Below are 22,400 nucleotides of genomic sequence, written 5' to 3' on the forward strand. Positions count from 1 at the left end.
TTCTTCTTCATATGTGAGGTCTGGATTCACTTCAATTACTTCTACTGGTAGTACATGAGATGGGTCTGATCGATACCTCCTCAACATAGACACATGGAAGACGTTATGTATCTTCTCAAACTCTGGAGGTAGTGCCAACCGATATGCCAAAGGACCCACTCTTTCCAGAACCTCATAAGGCCCAATGGAACGAGGACTCAGTTTCCCCTTTCTGTCGAATCTCATAATTCTCTTCCAAGGAGAAACCTTGAGGAAAACTTACTCACCCACTGCATACTCAATATCCCTTCTCTTCAGATCAATGTAGGACTTCTGGCGGTCTGATGCAGTCTTAAGTCGATCTCTGATCACTCTGATTTTCTCTTCAATTTGCTGAACAATTTCGGGTCCAATCATCTTTCTTTCACCCACGTCATCCCAACACAACGGGGTTCTACATTTTCTGCCATACAAAGCTTCATATGGAGGCATCCCAATGCTAGATTGGTAGCTGTTGTTATAAGCAAACTCAATCAAAGGCAAGTGTGTATCCCAACTACCCTCAAACTCAATCACACAAGCCCGTAGCATATCCTCCAAGATCTGAATTACTCTCTCAGACTGGCCATCTGTCTGTGGGTGAAATGCAGTACTGAAGTTCAATCTAGTTCCTAGGGCTCTCTGAAGACTACCCCAGAATCTAGAAGTGAACCTAGGATCTCTGTCTGATACAATGGATACTAGCACTCCATGCAGTCTCACACTCTCATCTATATACAACTGGGCCAATCTTTCTAAACTGTAGTCCATCTGAACTGGCAGAAAATGAGCATATTTAGTCAGTCTGTCAACAATGACCCAAACTACATTGTGACTCTTCTGTGTCCTCGGAAGTCCCATCACAAAATCCATTGTTATTCTTTCCCATTTCCATTCTGGCACTGGTAGTGGATGTAACAACCCAGTGGTACTTGATGCTCTGCCTTCACTTGTTAACAAGTTAGGCATTTAGAAACAAATTCTGCAATATCTCTTTTCATACCGATCCACCAGTAATGCTCCTTTAGCCCTCTATACATTTTTGTACCACCAGTGTGCATGGCAAAAGGAGACTCATGTGCTTCCTTCAAAATGATCTGTCTCAAATCAACATCATTAGGAACACATATTCTACCCTGGTGTAGCAATAGACCATCATCTCTGATTGAGAATTCTGGTTTCTTGCCTTAGGACTTCTTCCTCTGACTTCTAATATTTACGATCGTTACGGCGACCATTCTAATCTGATCAATCAACACTGGCTGTAGATGCCATGCAACTGCTGTCTGCCCATCATCATTAGTCTCTAAGCTGACATGCAATGATCTTAACTCATGCACTAAAGACAAAGGAGTAACCCGTAGACTTGCCATAGTCTTGCGACTTAAGGCGTCAGCCACAACATTGGCTTTTCCTAGCTGATAGTCTATCAGACAATCATAGTCTTTTATTAACTCTAACCATCTCCTCTGTCTCAAATTCAACTCTTTCTGGGTGCCCAAATACTTCAAACTCTTATGATCTGTGTAGATGTAATATTTCTCCCCATAAAAATAGTGCCTCCAGATCTTAAGAGCAAACACAATGGCTGCAAGCTCCAAGTCATGTGTCGGATAATTTCTCTCATACGGTTTTAGCTGGCGTGATGCATAGGCAATGACATTTCAATCTTGCATCAACACACAACCTAACCCATTGTGAGAAGCATCACTGTAAACTATATATTCTTTACCCGGTGTAGGTAAAGTCAGGACTGGAGCCTCAGTTAAACATCTCTTCAATTCATCAAAACTCTGTTGGCATTTGTCCGTCCACTGAAATTTCACATCCTTTCTAAGTTGCTTGGTCAATGGAGATGCCAACATAGAGAATCCCTTCACAAATCGATAGTAGTATCCAGCTAACCCCAGAAAACTGTGAATCTCTGTGATATTTCTGGGTGGCTTCCAATTAAGGACAGCTTCTATCTTACTGGGATCTACCTTGATGCCCTCTTCTGATACAATATGCCCCAAGAAAGATATTTCCTTCAGCCAAAATTCACACTTCGACAATTTGGCATATAACTGTTTCTCCCTCAAAATCTGTAGTACAATCCGCAGATGTCTATCATACTCTTCTACATTCCTCGAATAGACCAATATATCATTTATGAATACCACAACAAACTGGTCGAGGTATGGTCTGAAGATGGTGTTCATCAGATCCATAAAAGCAGCAAGAGCATTAGTTAACCCGAATGGCATAACCAAGAACTCATAATGGCCATAGAGGGTTCTAAAGGCAGTTTTAGAAATACTCTGCTCTTGTACTTTCAGCTGATAATAACCTGATCTCAGGTCAATTTTGGAGAACACAACTGCACCCCTCAACTGATCAAACAAGTCATCAATACGAGGCAATGGATATCTGTTCTTTATTGTCACCTTATTCAACTGCTGATAGTCAATGCATAATCGAAGAGCGCCATCCTTCTTCTTTACAAACAACACTGGCGCTCCCCAAGGTGACACACTAGGGCGGATAAAGCCCTTGTCAAGCAATTCTTGCAACTGTACTTTTAACTCTTTCAATTCTGCAGGTGCCATTCTATATGGCGTTGTGGAGATTGGGTCCACACCAGGCATAACATCAATCTCAAACTGCACCTCTCTTTCTAGAGGTAATCCTGGCAATTCATTAAGAAATACATCCGAAAAATCACATACCGTAGGGATGTCCCTCAATGCTAGACTATCCACTTGGGTGTCTATCACATGTGCCAAGTACGCCTCACACCCTTTCCTAATCATTTTTCTGGCCAGTGCAGCTGAAATGATGTTTGAAGGCAATAACTGTCTCTCCCCATGTATTACTACATCACCATACTAAGGAAGACCAAAAGTGACTGTCTTCAGTCTACAGTCAATCATCGCATGATGCCTGGCTAACCAATCCATGCCCAAGATAATATCATAATCTCTGAAGGGCATTTCAATCAAATCAGACAGAAAAGTGTGTCCTTGGATCACCAAAGGACAGTCCCTATATAGTCTATTTACCCTGACCTCCTGGCTTAATGGACTAGTTACTAGCACATCATAGTCCATTGGTACACACTGCATAGCAGTAGAACACATCACACTAGCACTAACATACGAATGTGTGGAGCCAGGATCAAATAACACATGTACATCTTGGTCAAGGATGGAGAAAATACCAGCTACTATGTCTAATGTTTCAGCCTCCTCTCTCTGATGCATAGTATACACTCTGACTAGTGTGCCACTGGATACTAGCTGGTTAACAGTGCTTTGACTCCCAGGAGTGTTACCAGGACCCCTACCTCTGCCTCTGCCTCTAGCAGCTGATTGTGACCCTCTAGGTGCAGAGACTTGGGCTGATCCTTCAGATGTAGCAAAAGGTCTAGATCGGCGCGGACTAGTACAATCCTTAGCTAAATGTCCGCTCCCTCCACAGTTAAAACATGCACCGGTGGCCTTGAAACAAACCCCACTGTGAGTTCTACCACAAGTTTCACACTGCCATACTGATAGAGCTCCTCGAGGTGCTTGCTAGGTCTGCTGACCAGACCGGGGTGGTCTTAGGCTAGAGAATCTGCCTCTGCCAGATCTACGGGAGCTGGATCCCTCAAACTGTTTCCTCTTCCAAGAACCACTCTCAGGTGCTTGTCTAGTAGTCTTTTCAGTCTTCTCTTTCTCTTGTGTACCCTTCTTCATTGCCCCTTCTGATTCTATCCTTTCCAATTCCAAGGCCTATGAGATCAACTCAGCGAAATTCTGATGTCAGAAACCCATAACTTGCATTCTCAGATTCGACCTTAACTCGGACTCAAACCTCTTACATCTATCTCTGGGGGTGGAGACTAAGCTTCCAGCGTAGTGGCTCAGTCGAGAGAAGTCTCTCTCATATTCTGCTATAGTTCTGTCCCCTTGTTTCAAACTCAGGAATTCTTATAACTTCATATCCACATATGCATCGGGAACCCACTTCTGTCAAAACTCCCTCAAAAAGTTTGACCAAGGACTGGAGGTTCTACTAGGCTGTGGGGGATGGTCTTCCACCATTCATATGCATCCCCTTGGAGAAGAGATACTGAATATTCAAATTTTAATTCTTCAGTACACTGCAGCTTCTTGAAAACCCGTTCCATTCTTTCCAATCACTGTTCTGCCTCCAGTGGATCCACAGTGCCTTTAAACTCGGTGGCTCCAAATTTTATCAATTTTTCATATTATCGAGCTGAGGGCTGTGGTTGTGCTACAGGTACTTGCATCTGAGCTTTGGGTGGCACATTTCCCTCCATTTGTTGGAAAAACGCAGCCATCTGCTGTACAAACTGAGCAGGGAACTACGGTGTTGGAGTAGGAGCTGGAGTAGCTGACCCACTCACGTTCTGGAGTGCTGGGGCTTCCCCTTGAACCTCAGCCTCAATAGATTGTTCTACGGAATGATCTCCTTCTTCCATTCTATTTTCCCAAATTTTCTACTTCCTGAGATCAAACACAAGGAGGTTGACCTCCGTTAGTGCATATTCATGATGTAAATATGTCATATGTATCAATTAAAGACACTTGAGCAGTTGTACTTATCAAAGAAATGTTCACATAAAAAGTCAAAATTCATTATAAAACCATGCTCTGATACTACTAAAATATGTCACACCTTACCCCTCTGTAAGGCATAACATGATCTCGTAGAATACCTAATGAACTACCGAACTTCACCTACCGATAATTCATTAAGTACACTACAAGCGATTTTAAAACTATTTTCTTGCATTTTGGAAGTGGTGAGCATTTTGGTAGGAATTAAAATCATTTATTCAAAGCTTATAAACTAGTAAAATTTTTTGTCCATTTTAATTTTATCGCAAATTTTATAAAAATTTTGACAGAGTTTCGTTTGTATTTGGAGAAAACAATTCTTCAAATACCTGAGAAAAGCGCTTCCAAAAATTTTTCACAACTCCCAACCACCAAATAATTTCAAGTTAACTCAATTTAATCCGCTTCAAAAATAATTCCACAATCCAATCAAAGTTTATCATCTCAAATTTTTTAATAACTTCATTCACAGTGCATAAAGTATGAAATTCACAAACTACAAATATGAATTTACAAAAAGAAGTTCCAAAATAATATTATTACAATTTATTATACAACTGCTCAACTTTATATTGATACATAAAACATAGCAATATTTACATCAAAATAACTACAAAGGTATAAAAGAATACCCGTACAAAAAGATCAATGGAATCTTCAATATTGATAGCAGCTCACTCTGCTGCTTTCTCCTTGCTCTTATCAGCGACAGTAAAACAAGCTAACGCTGAGTATAAAAATACTCAGTGGTGCACAATATAAATTTTAAATACAATACATAAATCATTCATTGCCAAAACACAATTTAAATGCTGCACGATTACATTTCACAAATTAACAAAGATCATTATAGAAAAATTTTGGGTCAAATAATTTAATAAACACAGTGTTGCCAAATCATACACAACTTAAGCAATGACACAAAATTTCCGATCAATGTCGTGTTGTACACCATGACAAAGCAATCTACAACCCCACTAATTGAAATCAATGAGGGAGGTGGCTAGCTAGCTAATGAGTACTCATCCGATCTACAACCTCAACTAGTAAACCAGAGAGGGAGGAAAATAATCGATCTCACCCCATAATTGGAGGAGGAATAATAAGATACTATCATACTAAGTGTGAATCAAAAATCAATTTCAAACATTTTATTCAAATGATTCATGAGAAATCCAATAAATTTCCAAAGTCATAATTTCATTCACAAGATGGCAACACAATTCATAATTAACTTCAAATTTTCATAAATCACACTAAATCAATTTTTCAATGACAAAAGGCTCAAATAAGGTTTATTGTGCACAAACCTGACGTGAGTCGCCTCTAGGCCTTGACTCAGTCTCTTATAGCTTCCAAGTCTTTTTCAGCTAAAACACACAATTTCACAGTGTTTCAGTACCATAACTTAGCATAAATCCAAAAATAAATTTAACTTCACTTTTACCTAGATCTAATGTGCTAAACTCGACGTTCTTGAAATTTTTGTGTTTCGGGTTACTATTCACTACACTATTCAAGTCAAATTGTTGACTTTCTAAGGCTTAATAGGTATGGGAATTCCAACTTCACCCACATACCACATTTTAGTCACCAAACTTGTTAGTTTTGGTCATTTTCTCAAAACTTAGGTCTTTTAAGCGAAATTGCCAAATTTTCAGTTTTGGTGTCTAAGGTTGCACTGTTCCACTGGTCACTTTTCTGTTGGAATTTGGCAAAACTTCCTTCATAGAAAATGTTCCCTATTGTCTTAAGTTTATTCTCCTTTTTGAATCACTCCCATTGGAGTTTTGTAGCTCATGTTATATCCAAAATACGGTTACTATTCATGCTACAGATTTTAGTTCTGGCAGATTGTTGATCCAAATTCGTTCAGCAATTTGATCAAGTTAAGTCCATAATTTGGTTTAATTTTCTTCAAATGAAATGTTCTACTATGTCTTAGGTTTCCATCGGTTCAAGAATCACCTAAATCGGAGTTTTCTAGAGAGAGTTATAGCCATTGAAACTTTACTGTTTATATGATAAATCTGCAGTTCTACAGATTCAGTGATTCAAATTTGCTCAGTAATTTGATTGGGTTAATGGCATAATTTGGGTTTGTATTCTTCATGAAAGTTTTAGGTCTATATCTCATCTAACCACTGGTAAAATTTCAGGTCATTTTGACCTGTCTAGCTCGAGTTATGACTAAATGAACAAACACTGTTCATTTGGTCAGTTTATACAGGGCAGCCTGTAATTTTCAAACTTTGATCAATTTCACTAGGTTTTAGTCACTTTTTGGGCATGCTTCCTAAATGAAAATTGTCTCATTTAGTGCCTATTTTCATTCCCAATTATTCTCATACCAATTGGACTTGTAAAATTTCATTTTTGGTCCCTCAAAGTTGACTTGGTCATGCTACAGCAGCATGACCACACTCCCTCCGAATTTGACTTTAATTCCAACACTTCTAACACACTTAATTAGGCCACAAATGACCATTTCTCACTTCACATTAGGTCAAAGACACCATTTACAAGTTTTTCATATTTTTGGTCTCTAAACCCTAATGTCCAAAACCCTAATTCATGTCATTTGTTGCATTTACTTGATTCCATGACTTTAACCATAGTCATTCAACTAACTAAGGTTTATATACCCATTCAACCCATTCAAATCATGCAAATCAAACTCCCCCTCATGCTGGCCGAAATTTACTAATGGTCCCTCACAATTTTTTTCTTTTCATTTTAACCATATTACAAGCTAATTCAAGCTAAAAACACAACAATTAAATTTTAAACTTTCAAATTGATGTGCTTACCTCACTTGAATTTGAATTCTCTAATTTCCGTCTTCTTTTCTTCTTTCTTTGATGTCCAAGCTTCTTCTCAAGTGACTAAATCTAGTTTTTGTGAAGCAAGTATGGAAGGATTTGAGGTTTAATGGTAATTTCAAAGCTTGAAGCAAACTTTAATAGAGGTTTAACTATAGTGAGGGAGAGACAGCGATGGGAGGCGGCAAGTTTGGGAGCAAGATGACTTTTAGTTGACTTTTTTTTTCTTTTGTTTTCTTTATTTTGTCTTATAGAAGACCCCAAAAATTCCAATTAAGTAAATATATTAAGTATTATTTTTATGGCATTATGCATGAGGTCATGCATGATGTCATCACTTTTTGACTTTTCCATTTTCTTTTTTTTTTCTATTTATTTTTCTATTAGTTCTTTAATTTAATTCTCAATTCTGAAATTTTCTTTTCTCCAATTTTATTTGACAGTTAGGTCAGGAGTCAGCTCTCGGGGTCAATTGACCAAATTGCCCCTAGCCGGTTCATCTCGGTTTACAAATAATTCTGTATTTCTTCTGGCTCCCTAACCTACTTATTTGACTAGCTTAACAGTTCTTTTTCGTGATTTTCTTTTTTCCACTATGTTCATAATGGTCCTAAGGACCGCAGCGTCACATTTTACGGTTCGAAATTTGAGTTTAAAGTGGTTTCGCAGTCGTTCCCGAGACGGTCACTCATCGCTGTGACTATCGGCTCATTTAACTTCTTATGTTCTGTTTTTCTTATTTATACTTAATTAATTGGCAATTACTAATTATTTGTATTTATGGCTTCTTTAGTTGTCTTAAGTGTGGTTCTAATCCCCTTAATTGTCCGGACCGACACCGGTTACCAGAACAGTGAAATATACCAGGCTATACAAATAGGGGTGTTACAATAAGCAAGTCAAAATGCTTACACAAGTTCGGATGTAAAACCTGCCAGAATTGGAAATAACCTAAAAATGACCTAAGTTCACAATAAAAAGGCAATTTGATCAGCAATAGTAAAATAATCATAACTTGGTCTAGAAAACTCTAAATGACATGAAATCAGTGTCAAAATGTCACTAAGACATAAATCTACAATTTTTCTATTTTGACTAGAACCTAAAAATCAAGGAAAACAAGACATTTAGCTAGAGCAATCTAGCATATAAAATCTGGAAAATGGCAGTAAAATGCAATAAGCTTTAGAATGAAATTGGTAACATATACTAACACTTAAAGACTATAAAATGTGACAAATTGGGAATATTAAAATTGACTCACTTAGAGTGCATCAAAGGTCAACATTATAGGTTGACTAATGAAAGTAATAGTAATAATAAAATTTAATTATTTAACCTCATTATTAGAAACAATTTAAATAAGTACTGAAACACTTTAAATTGTGTGTTTCAGTTAGCAAAGACTCAGGAAAGGGGAAAGAACCAATGAGTCAAGGCCAAGAGGCTACTCATCAGGTTTGTGCATAACAGTTATTTCTTTTGAATTTTCAATTGAAATAAATTATGACAATTTGTATGTTATTGCTTAAATCGTGAAAAATTTGTTTGAATGGAATTTGATGGATACTTATTGCTAGAAAAATATTGCAAATGGTTTGAAACCACAGCTATCATATATATTTGATTGAATTCCTCGCTAGCTTATCTAGTGGGACGAATTGGCTTTGAATTCCCTCTCTGGTTGAAGTGTTGAGGTGTGTGCCAATTGAGACGAATAGGATGAGTACTCATATAATTGGTAGCTAGCTATGTTATTTCTCATTAGCCATTGGCTTTTGGGACGAATTGGACTTTGGAATCATGATTAAGCTGTGTGTGTGATTTATTAGTATTTATTGAGACATTGTGAAATGGAATTTAATTCTTTATGACATTCTCTGTCTTTGGAAATTAACTATGGTTTTAAGTATCCACAGTTTATGTGGTTTATGGTTTATGGTTTTAAATTGCATTTTCTTAATGTTGTGCACCACTGAGACATTGGCTCAGTGATAGCTTTTACATTGCTGTCGCAGGTAGACAGACAAATAAAGCAGCAGAGTAAGCTACTTGTACCACAGTTTTGGGATTTTGTCGGGTATATTGAGTATACTACCTCCTTATAATTTTTGTTGTAATGTATGTGAACTGTATGTATATATTATACTTGGTCTTGAGCAGTTATAAACTAAAGTTGTAAATTATTTTGGCCTGTAAAAATGTTGTGTTATACTTCTCTTATCTCAGCTTTTGAACTACTCAATCATTTTGCATTCTATTTTTGGAACTACTGAAAATGAGGTTGAATTGAGTTAGACAAATGTTGAGAAAATTGATTTGTGTTTAGCCATATTGGAGTTTGGGAATGAAACTAATGTATTGGAAGTGCTTTTTACAGGTTTTTGAATAACTGTTTTGTTCAAAATACAGACGGCACTCTGCCGAAATTTTTATAGAATCTATTGATATTGCTGATTTATTGTGCAATTTAACTTTGAGTAAAAGGTTTTAAAATCTATCAAAAGTGCTCACTACTGTATAAGGACATATGAAATTGTTTAAAATTTCTTGTAGTATATTTAATGAGTTATCAATAGGCGAAGTTCGATAATTCATTATGTATACTACGGGAACATGTTATGCCTTACAGAGGGGTAAGGTGTGAGAATTTTCTTTTAAATTTAAATGGTTTGAATTTAATTGAAAATATCTTTTAATATCTTGTTAGATATTCTATTCTTAAATGGTTAAGAATATGAGTGACAGAACATTTTATTATAAGTGTTATAAATTCAATTCACAATCAAGAATACCTCATTAGGCATGATTTATCCAAATAGATTATCACTCTTGTTTGTATCCATGGATTAGTATGAGATATTAATGAGATGGAATGGTGAGTCTCATGCCACAAGACAAACATGGTGGGCACTTATGAGATATGTAGGCTGAACCAGTGACATAAGATGACTTGTATATAGAGTTTACTTTTGTCAATACATAGTCATCTAGATCATAATAGTGCATGTAATCCCTTGACCCGAGATAACACAGTTATCTTGTATATAGGTGGTTTGAGTTTCATACTGCTTTCATGCTTGTACTATGTATGAGTATATGGGCATGTGTTGGCTCCGACTAGTTATATATGGAGATAGGTGTTAGTTAAAATGGGATCCATTATCCTAAGTAAATAAAAATAAAATCCTATGTCCATTTCACTGTTCTTGATAATTCAAGTTCCTAACCAGGACAGATAGAGTTAGTCAGAAAAGAGTTTCTGACTAATAAGTCTTATTAATCAAGAATTAGAATTAAAAGAGGAAATATAATTCTAAGAAAAAGAGTTTTACATGAACCATGACTCTAGCTGGAATCAGAAATTTGTAAAAAAGAGATTTTAGTGCATGGTATATATGATCAAGGTTCATGAATTGGGGAACAATTCATAACTAATTGGGTAGTCATAGTATATTATGCTAGATGTTAACCATGATTTGTGAGAACTTAAATAAAAATGGAATTTCATTTTAAGTTTGCAATAGTTCCAATAATATTAAGGAGTTAATATTATTCTCATTGCCAGTTAGTAATAAACCTAGTAAGTCAGACATATAACAGCAATATGATCAAAGCAAAATTAATTTGATTAATTAGTTAAATAATTTAATTAATTAATTGAGTTAAAAAAATTTAGTTTGCAATTAGATTGTAAAGTCCCTAGCATGACTTAAAACTAAATTTGTTTATAAAAGTGTTCAAGTTAAAATTTAAATTTTTTAGATATAAATTCGATTAATTAAATAAAAGGAAGAAAATTAATTTGATTAATTAGGAAATTTGACTTAGTCAAAATTTCACAAGTTTGACTTAGTCAAATTTTGACTATTTGACTTGGTCAAATATGGAGAGAATATTGGATTAATTAATTTTATGAAAATGAATTAATCCAAATTTAATTTCTTTTCTTGATTAAAATTAAGCATGACAAGTGCACCAATTATAATTAGAAAACTCATTTAATGGTTAAATGAAAATTGGACACTTGTAAGCTTATTTTAATAAAAGAAATTAAAAGATAAATGTAAGGAGAAAAGAAAAGAAAAATTATCTTTTTCTTCTCTCCTTGTTGTCGTCCACCATTTTCTCCATAGCCAATAATTCCTTTCTTTCTTCCTTGCTTGATTCAAGAAGTTTAAGTATAATCCTCTTAAGTTAAGTGTTGAGAAAGTGTTTCTCCACTCTTTCATATACTCAGAACCAAGAAATACCCTAAAGCATCCTTTTCTTCATCTTGGCTGAATCAAGAAGGAAAGGATTCAAGAGGTTTTGGTTCTTCAAGGTTGCTTGGATCAAGTTGCTTGTGTGGACAAGCTAGAGGGCTAACACTTGGTGGTCTTCACTCCCCAAATTGGTGTGTGAATATGATTATGCACCTTTAGCGGTAAGTTTTTTCCTAAACCCTAACTTGTTAAAATTTGGGGTTTTTGTTTCCTAATGGCAATTAGGCTTGTTAGCAATTGAAAAATTATTTGTTGTGATCAAATTAAGTGTTTTTCAATAGCTAAATGGGATTACATCAAGCATGAAACCCTAAGTGTTGAAAAATTTCAATTTGTTAAACTTTGCACCCTAATGTGTGTTAAGGTGCATTTTTCTTTCAATTGGTCTCAAAGCCACTCTAATTTGCCATTAGGAACATTGATTCATGATATATGATATTTGGGACATTTGAAAGTTGTATGAGATGTAATTGAGAACAAGGAAAAATCAAAGGAAAATTGGCAAATATGGTTCAGCCATGGTGTGACCATGTGACCATGTGTGTGGACCATTTGGCCATGGTGTGATCATGATAAAGCCATGAGAAGCATGATTTAGGGCATTAGAAGATTAGAATTCAAAGATTCAACTAGGGTTTCAAGCAACATACTAAATTAATTATGCACCTAGCTAACTTCTAATGCCCATAGGCATACCAAAACATACTTTTAGCATGCACTAGAGGTTCATTTACCAATAAATATTGTGGTTTAGCATTTAATCACATTAAACCCTAATTAAAAGAGGGATTGAAGTTCTCTAACATCCAAAGCACAAAATCAACCCCGCTTATTCCCTTTGGTAGTCTCCAAGAGCCCTAAATGTAGCTTCTCTAGCTTGTCCACCATAAGCACCACCAATACACCTTTGGTAGCCCCTAAATCTCTCTTTTCTTGCTTGCCAACCACTTGAATGATAGGGCTTTTGCACTTGGTGAAGTTATATGGATGTATATACACTAGAAATAATTTCTAGTATTTTTAATGCAAGGAGAAAACAACCTTTCTCTCACTAGTCAAAAGAAGAAAATGGAAGAAGAGGAAGAAGCTCTTGTACCATCCACTTGAAGAAGAAGAAAGGAAAATTAAATTCAATTAATTCTTTTTCTCTTCTTCTTATCTTTTAAATGGCATAAGACAAAATTCATTAATCGGTGCCACATGTCAACTTGTTATTCCATCTTACTTTATTTTAACTTAATCGTATTAAGACAAATGTCAAGCTATAATTAAATCATGAAAAAATTGTCTCCCATCATGGGAAGACCATTGGCACACTTACATGGGTACCATGTGTCACCATCTCATGGTGCCATGTGTCTCCAGGTAAAATTACCATTTTGCCCTTGTATGCAATTTTGAGTTCTCAACCCAAAATTGTAACTTTTCCCTCAAATTAATTAATCTCCATTAATTAATTTCATAATTAAATTTATATTTAAACTCTTTAAATATAAATCTAATTTATAATATACATCCTATATCCAAGATTTGGTTTCAAGTCATGCTAGAGACTTTGCAATTTTATTGCAAACCAAACCTAATTAATTAATTAATTAATTAATTAAACTCTTTAATTAATTAATTAAGTCATAATTTTCTTGGTGATTAACTTTTGTAGGTGTGTGACTTACTAGGCTCACTACTAATTGGCAATGACAAATGATATTAACTCTTAATATCATTAGAACTCTTTCTTACCGTAAATGATTTCCCTAAATCATTTTACGCATCTCATAGACTATAGTTGATACCTAGCATAGCATGCCATGGTCACCCAATTAGTAATAAGGAATACCTTAAACATGAACCTTTAATCATATATTAACATGCACTCAAATCTCTCCATTACAAAATCCCAATTCTAGCTGGAGTCATGGTTAATGTCAAACTCCATTTGCTATGAATATTATGTTCTCTTTTAATTCTAGTTCTTGATTAATCAGACTTTCTTATCAGAAACTCCTTTCTAGCAAAGTCTATATGTCCTGGCCAAGAACTTAAATCATCAAGAACAATTAAATGAATGTAGGATTTTATCCCTATTTACTTAGGGTAACGGATCCCATCTTGATCAACACCTATCTTCATATATAACTAGTAGGAGTTAACACATGCCCATATACCCATACACAGTATGAGTATGTAAGCAGTATCAAACTTAAATCACCTATATATAAGATAACTATTTATCTTAGGTCGAGGGATTATATACACTAATATGATATTTATAACAATGCATTGACAAAAGTAAACTCCACGTGCTTGTTATAAGCGTTACTAGTTCTGCCTACTTATCATATAAGTGCCTATCATGTTTGTTATGTGGCATGAAACTCACCACTCTAACTTATTAGTATCTCATACTAATACTTTGGGAACTAACTTGAATAATAACCTTTTCTGGATAAGTCATGTCCTGTGTGAAGTATCCTCGATTGTGAATCAATTTATGATACTTTGTGCAAGAAAAAATGTCACTCATATTCTTAACAACTTATGAATAGAATTTCTAACCAAATACCAATGGACCTTTTCCACTACACATAGACAAATTATGTAAATAGAAAAGAATAATTGCCTTTTATCAATAAAAATATGTATAAGATACAAGTAAAATGATATACTCTAGGCCATATTACTAACACATGACTTGCCAATTTTTCTTTTGTGTGTTTTCTTGTTTTCATGATGGTTAACATGTATAAGATGCAAGTTGGAATCAAGAAAATCCAAGAAAAATCTTGAATTTTGATAGAAGCACCATTTGGCTATATTGATGTGACCATTCAGCCAACATGTGATGGAGGTGCTTAATCAATTTTTATGGCTTCTCTTGGAGATTAAAATGTTTAATCTAAGTCCTAACATGAGTATAACATGTGTATGAATGAGATTCATGAGTGGTTGATTTAATTTTGAATATTAGATAATTAGAATTAAATGGCATGTTCAAGTATTGAATGTGTGAAATGGCATGAAGGATGATCATGGACTTTAGGAGACCAATGTGATTGATTTCTTATCCATTTCTATGGGATTGTAATAATTCTTTTATTATTTATGAAGGGTTGTATCATAAAGTTGTTGTGATTAGTCTTTGGTTGTAAATTTATTTATTTGAGCTTGTATGCTCAATTCTTTTGCAATTTTCATCTTGGTATGCCAAGGATACTTATGTAATTAGCTTGGTGAATTTTACAAGAAGAAATAGAGTTCAATTCATTGATGGAGATTAGTGGGCGTACAAGGCTTCAAGAGTTGAAGATTATCAAATCAAGCTTCAAATAGATGAATGATAACCTAGGATGCCCTTGAATCTGATCCTTTTGGCTAGGATTGAATTCCCATAGAATAGTCCATAATCATGCCTTTTACATTACCATTGATGAATGTACGTATGTGATATGTATGTTCATGGTGTATATCAGATATGCGTGAAAATGGTTAATGTGCAAAGTGAGGCCAAATAGTAATTAGGTCAGCTAAGGAAATCTTCCAATTAAATGATTAAGTTGGTAATGGTGTAATTTTGGAAATTACATCATGGCTCTCCACTAAGGCAATTATTTAAGAAGTTTTAAATACTTACATTATTGGCTATGGTTACATAGGAATGATGTATCTGATTTAAGAGATCTTCTTAAAGTGATTATTTATTAAGCACGAGATGTTGTGAGTATATAAATACTTTGGTAACCAAGAATTGATGTACCTGAGGTCATTAAGGTTCAAATTTGCATGCTTGTTGACTTAGTGGGAGCAACTTAAGTAATGCAAGATAAACTAAGAATAGATATACCAGAGGTTTTGAGCATTAGGGGCCAAATAATTGATTGAATCTCACATGAGATGTGATAAGTAAAGAGTTACTTATTTATGAATTATTATGAATCCAAGAATAGATATACTTGAGGATAATTCACAATTTATAAGAAATCAATCACCCAGTAGAAATCCAATCCAACTAGTATTTCTATTTCCTACTTTGAAAGTCTAAGATTCGCTAAATTAGTGGGAGGACCAATTTGATTAAAAGACCATAATCATTTTGGTAATGTACTTAATACAATATACTAATTGGAATCTTGTTATTTTCTGTACTTTAATCTGATAAAATGACCACTTAACCATCCAATGTCTTATCTGGTATACTAGATAACAACAGGTTAACTAGGCAAATTTTCTCTGATTGGTTAAGAAATCTGAAAATTGCCCTGAATTTAGAGCATATTGGATATGTTCTAGATTTTAAAGTTCCTGGTCCTTTACCAGAAAGGGCCACACAAGAAGAACAAAACACTTTGGATAGATGGAAAGAACATGACATGTGGGCTAGGTCCTACATGTTGGCTTTTATGACTAATGAGTTACAGAAGCAACATCAAAAGATGCAATCAGCATCTGAAATCCTTGATCACCTATAAGAGTTGTATGGTGAGCATAGTAGAAATGCTAGATATGAGATAAAGGGGATGGATGTTGTCGACACCATATTTTGGCCGATCCCCAGAATCAATAAACCTTGAAACTGATCCCCAGAATCAATAAACCTTGAAACCAATCCCCAGAATCAATAAACTTTGAAACAGATCCCCAATACCAAGTATCCCTTTGACTATTAAATCACTCACCGATCTCTCAAACCCATTGTCGAATCTCCGGACCAGTCAAGTATATTCCTGATCTCTGTTGACAAATGAAATGAACTGACACTAGATCTTTTCTTACCAGTTTTATTGCCGATCTCCCTTTCAAAAGTTTAAGAATAATCAAAGGTTCCGTTCCGGTTTAAGGATGATTCCGATCTTAAATGTTCAAGCCAAATTTCTAATTTTAATCAAGTTCCGTTTAGCGTTGGTTCTCTACCGATCTTATGCTCATTGTGTTTTCCGATCTCTCACACTTGGGTTGATAATCACTTTCAGTTATTTCAAGATACTCAAACAATCAAGTGTTTAATAATTTAGAAATTTTCCGATCACAACCATTCATCGCACAAAAGAGGCATTCCATTTCATTTCATTTCAAAAATTTGTACAAGTTATTCAGCTGGAGGATCACCCCCAGCCTGATCTACATTTTGTCCGTCTTCTCCCTCACCCTCAGCCTCCTCCTCACTATCCTCACCCTAGCCTCCGGGAGCCAGGTCGGCCATCCAAGAGAAGTCCTCCTCTGGGTAACGCTTCTGGAGCTCGACCAAGAGATCCTTGTGAGCATTCACATAAGCACCGGCTATTCCTGTCACCATCTCTTCATCTTTTGCCTTAAGCTCCTCAGTAAGGTGAGCGACCTGAGTAGCTTCGTTGGCCCGGAGTGCCTGGACTTCTCCAAGAGCATGATCCCTTTCAGCCAGAACATGAGCCTGTTCGGCCAGCTTATCCTCATAGTACTTCATACGCCCCTCAATTTGAGATATGTAATCCTAAGCGGATGAAAGTTGGGATCGGAGGGATGCCACTTCTTGACTCTTCTTCTCGACCTCCTTACCCAGGCGGTGAGCCTTTTCCCGGACTATGTGCTGGTTCACCAGGCACTCTACATTCAGACTCATGGATCGGGTCAGGATGTCGTCAAGATTGTCCGGAGACAGTCGCTCCCGATCCTTCCGAAGGTAGATGGAAGACCCCAAGACTTTGGCAAAACCTGGGTTCTCCCGAACAGTCCAGTTCTTCTACAGGGAAGCGATCAGCACTTGAGCGCCACGAGGAGGGGGCCTCGCAAAAGGTTGAGAAGGACCCCCTTCTGTGCTTGGAGCAACTGGAGGAAGTGGAGGCGGCTCTTCTCATCGAGGAGGAGATCGGACAGCTTCTGCGATCGGCGGTCCCGAAGGTCGAGGCGGGTCTCTTTGTATCTCTCCAGGTTCATGGCCAGGTGTTTGAAGCAATTCCGAACGCTTCATCTCTTTCACCTTCCAGGAAATCTCTCTTTCTTTCTTCCGCTTCTTGGAACCCTCACCACCCGCCATAACTGCACAAAGAAGAGGTCAGTGAGATCGCTAAGGTCCTGAGATCTGAGATGTAGAAAGTACCGATGCCGAGGTCAGAGAGCGAAAGCTCGCGATCTTGGCCGGTGATCAGCTGTATAGTCCAATGATACAGCTCGGCAGTCATCGCATCTAAACAGGAGAACTTTTGAGTGGCTGCCTGATTCTTCAGTTCCATCACTATTAGGCCTTCCTCCTTGTTCAGGGTAATACGCTTCGGAATCAAGGGCCCCTGGTGCCACCAGCTACGGGGGAAGCCCTCAAAGCAGTTCGGATTTTTGCTCCTCAGAATGAAGAAGCGGTTCTTCCAATTCTTAAGGGAGGAGGGCAGATCGATAAAGAGCCCACAATGAGGCTTCGCCTGAAAGAACCAGTGCTCGTCGTCCTTTCGACGAGTTAGCCTGTGCAGTTCGGTGAATACCTTAGCCGTAGGACTGATTCCCTTAGCTCGGCACAGGCCTCGGAAGGCTACTAAGATCCCCCACGAGTTAGGGTGAACTTGGGCAATGCACACTCGGTGATATTTTAGGACCACTTTGAAGAAGTCGTCCAGAGGGAACCGAAGACCGGCCTTTAACTGTTCCTCGTATACCATAACCATGTCATTCTCTTCAAAGAAGTGATCGGCTCGGTGATCGCCGTGACACCGGATAAGTTCGTACGAATCAGGACGATTATTGTACTCCTGGCTGAACGATTGCAGATCAGTTTCTTGCAAGATTGATGGCAGCTTGTCTATAGGAAGATTCTCCCTCCCTGAAGAAGGTACAAGCCTCGATGGTGCGGTTTACCCCCGAGCTGGAATGGAGACTCTAGGAGGTTCTGGTCGTGCGCTTGGCCCGACCACCTCTACTTCATCAGACGACCACGAGAACTGAATGGAAGGAGGGCTCGTCGCTCTCTGACCCTCGGCGCCGCTCATTTTCAAAGGAAATAAAGAATTTAAACTAAAAGAAAGATCAAAGCCCTTACCGGAATCTGATCGGCGTCGGAAGAACTTGAGAAAATGAGAGGATTTTGGGGTTGTTCGTGAGAGACTGAAAATGGAATAAGAGAGCAACTGGCTAACCCAGCCCCTATTTATACTCGTCCGAGCATTTAATGCTCACGATGTTCCAGGCACTGCATCGGTTAGCGGGACTCGCTAGCTGTTCTGACACGTCTCACGCATATTCCCAAGATCGGTTAATTATAGAGCGGCAGATCCAGGTGTTTCGAATTACGGATCAGATAAGTGTAATTCAGGTAAAGAACCAGATCGGATAAGTGTCATCTCTAGGGATCGGATTACACTAAAATTGGATTACATCATTTCTGTGATCTCTACAGATCGGATTACATTGAAAACAAAATACATCATTTGGGCGATCTTTAGGGACCGGAATGTCACATTGTGATCGATCAAAGGGTGTCACCACGTAACCGAGCGGCCGGTTAACACCCAATGTGGAGGAAAGCCGTTGTCGGAACACCCAATGTGGTGAGAAGCCGAATAAACTTGGAAGAGCAACCGTCAAGGGTTGGCGGAACATCAGCAATTTGCTCGGCCAAAATCGGTTCGCCGATTATGCCAGTTGAACGACTCGAGATCGGCATGATCGAGGTCCGCAATCCAGATCGGTTAATTGATTCAGTTCTCTCACCATCATCAGATAAGGTTATCGCTATTATCCGATCACCGGGATCGTAAATTTTCAGTCGAGGAACAAAGAAGTCCATCGAAAAGGGATCAATAGCCACAATCATGGAACTTCTGCTGGAGCAGCTAGAACTGGAAAGTAAGAAGGAAGAGAGGAAAATCGAATGAGGGAAGTTTTCTTCTGTCAGGGGTATATATAGGGAGAAACCAGGCATTTATTGCTAAGCAGAAAACGAAGCGGACGCTTCGAGAATCGAGGGGAAATTAATGCTTTGACCGGACCGGGCCTGAGTAAGGAAAGGATCGAAATAATAGGGATCGGAAGATGGGAGACCAGCATGAGAGATCGGAAAAGGAGTGTGTAAAGGAAATCAGAAAGAGGGAAGATCGGAAGGCAAAGAGAATAAGACAAATCCCAATAACCGTCGTCAGAATCAGAGCCAAGGTAGTTAAAGCATCGCAGATGAAATCTCCACCGCACGCCTGAGAATCGCCCACAATGCTGACAGGTGCCAGAGTATGTCATGACAGTCCTGTACATCCCAATCTCCACCGTTGGTCTCACTTGCAAGGACGAGTCCGGAGCCTTTGGATCAAAGAGGAAGACGACAAGACCGGTGCCTTTTATTCCCAGGCCTCGGATCGCCCAGGTCAACAAAGTTTTGGACCGTCAGATCAGAAGAAAAAAGACAGGTATCCTGAGGATGATCTCGGCCGTTCATTTTGATTCGCTTTAATTCTCAAGCATCCGATCATGTCCTTTGAAATCCTGACCCTCCATCTCCCCCAAGATAGATCCTGACCCTTCAGGGGAACCACCCGGTTCCTATAAATACCTGCATGAAAACTGTTCGAGAGAGGACGAAAAAAAAATAGAAAGAAAGCAGTGAACATAGTGGAAGAACGCTGAAACTTAATTCAGTTCGTTACTCTGCTATTTTAGCTCTCATAAGAAAAACTTTGGAAACCAGTTTTCTGAAGTGTTTTCTTGCAAAGGGATTCTTGAATACTGAAATTCTTCATTTTCAGTCCGTTCATTATCCTATGACACTCTCACTTTCTGTCTTTGTTATCTTCTATTTCCATTCATATTGTCCAAGCTCAACTCCATTCAAGCTTGGTTATTTTGACCTGTTTACATTTTAACAAAGAATCCTTCATTTCGAGGCGAACCTTAGTCCTCCAGCTATCAACCTGCAGTCCTGTTACATTCTGTGATTCCATAGTTAGTTTAGTAGATTCGACTCCCTACAGGTGAGTGCTATATCGTTATTTTATCAAATGTTCTTCTTTATTCACGTATTTCATTTATTCTTTTTCTGTTTGTAATTTTCACCAAGTTTATACTATGTTTTAAACACGGAGACGGTCATTCTCGAGTTTACTTCTTTGTTAATCAGTCTATTCTTTGATTAATCCTCATTACTTCTTAGCACAGGAGTTCTGGTCCCGAATAGCGTAGTAGTAACTAAACAAAATGTAGGTAACGGCAACTTAAAAGTCCTTTTATAATGATAAGAGGTCTAAATAATAAGACAGGGAAATGGTGAAGCCGAATCACTAGGAAAATTCAATAGGTCATTAGGCAAGACGTCATAAGACAAAATGAAACCAAACCTTGGATAACTAAATAGAATAGATCGGGCATTAATAGGTATTGGTAAGGTGACCACATGGGAGGTCGGTAAATTCAGTCTAATATCCCCCGTCTAGTCACAAGGTATCAATTAGTTAAAAGAAGCCTTATCCCCAGCACCTTTGAATGCCAGAATCCTTAGCTTTAGGCTCTTATGACATGTAGCTGAAATTAAAATTCGGGAGATCGGAAAAGTCCCTTCCAGGCTCCTGTTAATTTAAAAGAGATCGGAGGAGAGTTCTTATCCGATTCTCAGCTCAAAATTTTAATAAGTACTTAAAAGAGATCGGAGGAGAGTTCTTATCCGTTTCTCGATCTAAAATTTCCATAAACATTTAAAAAGAGATCGGAGGAGAGTTCTTATCCGATCTTCGAGCTAAAATTTTAATAAATACTTAAAAGAGATCGGAGGAGAGTTCTTATCCGATTCTCAATCCTAAATTTTAAATACTTCAAAAGAGATCGGAGGAGGGTTCTTATCCGATCTCCACTCAGAATTTTAATAAACATTTAAAAAGAGATCGGAGGAGAGTTCTTATCCGATCTTCGAGCTAAAATTTTAATAAATACTTAAAAGAGATCGGAGGAGAGTTCTTATCCGATTCTCAATCCTAAATTTTAAATACTTCAAAAGAGATCGGAAGAGGGTTCTTATCCGATCTCCACTCAGAATTTTAATAAATATTTAAAAGAGATCGGAGGAGAGTTCTTATCCGATTCTCACACCAAATTTTAACCTGTACGCAAAATAATCCCAAAACCAAAATAATATGCGACGTCAATTCACTGAGGTTGTCTCATTTACTTATGTATCTGGGTAATCCAAATTTAGTGAAAAATCAAATATTCCTTTGGTCAAAAGGATTAACATTTCCATTCAAGCCCTCCTAACTAATGCAAAGTTAAATCTACTTACCCTTATTAAGGGACGAGGTGGGGTGCCTAACACCTTCCCCACCCGTTTACGGACCCCGAACCTAGAATCTCTACCTTGAAGTGGTTTCATTTCAATTTATCTTCATAAACGGTTTTCTTTAATTTCCCTCAAAATTAAAGTGGCGACTCCTCACTCTTTCCCACTTCGGTGAGGGTTCGTTCAGGCGACCGCAAAACACCTTGCGACAGATGTTAGAGCCCATGTATACAAGATGATCAGGTTGATAGAGCAGCTTGAGGCTCTTGATTTTACAATGGACTTCACACTACAAACGGATTTGATCCTATAATCCCTACCTGAGTCATTTGGATCTTTTATCACAAACTTTCATATGACTAAATAAGAGTGCACTTTAGCCGGTTTGTTATATTTGCTGGTCATAGCATAGAAAATATGCTCGGCAATAAAGGAAAAGAGGTTGCTTTGGTTGCTTCTTCTTCTTCTGGAAAGT

Source organism: Hevea brasiliensis, chromosome 6 (genome assembly GCF_030052815.1).
Source record: "Hevea brasiliensis isolate MT/VB/25A 57/8 chromosome 6, ASM3005281v1, whole genome shotgun sequence".
Classification (NCBI taxonomy): Eukaryota; Viridiplantae; Streptophyta; class Magnoliopsida; order Malpighiales; family Euphorbiaceae; genus Hevea; species Hevea brasiliensis.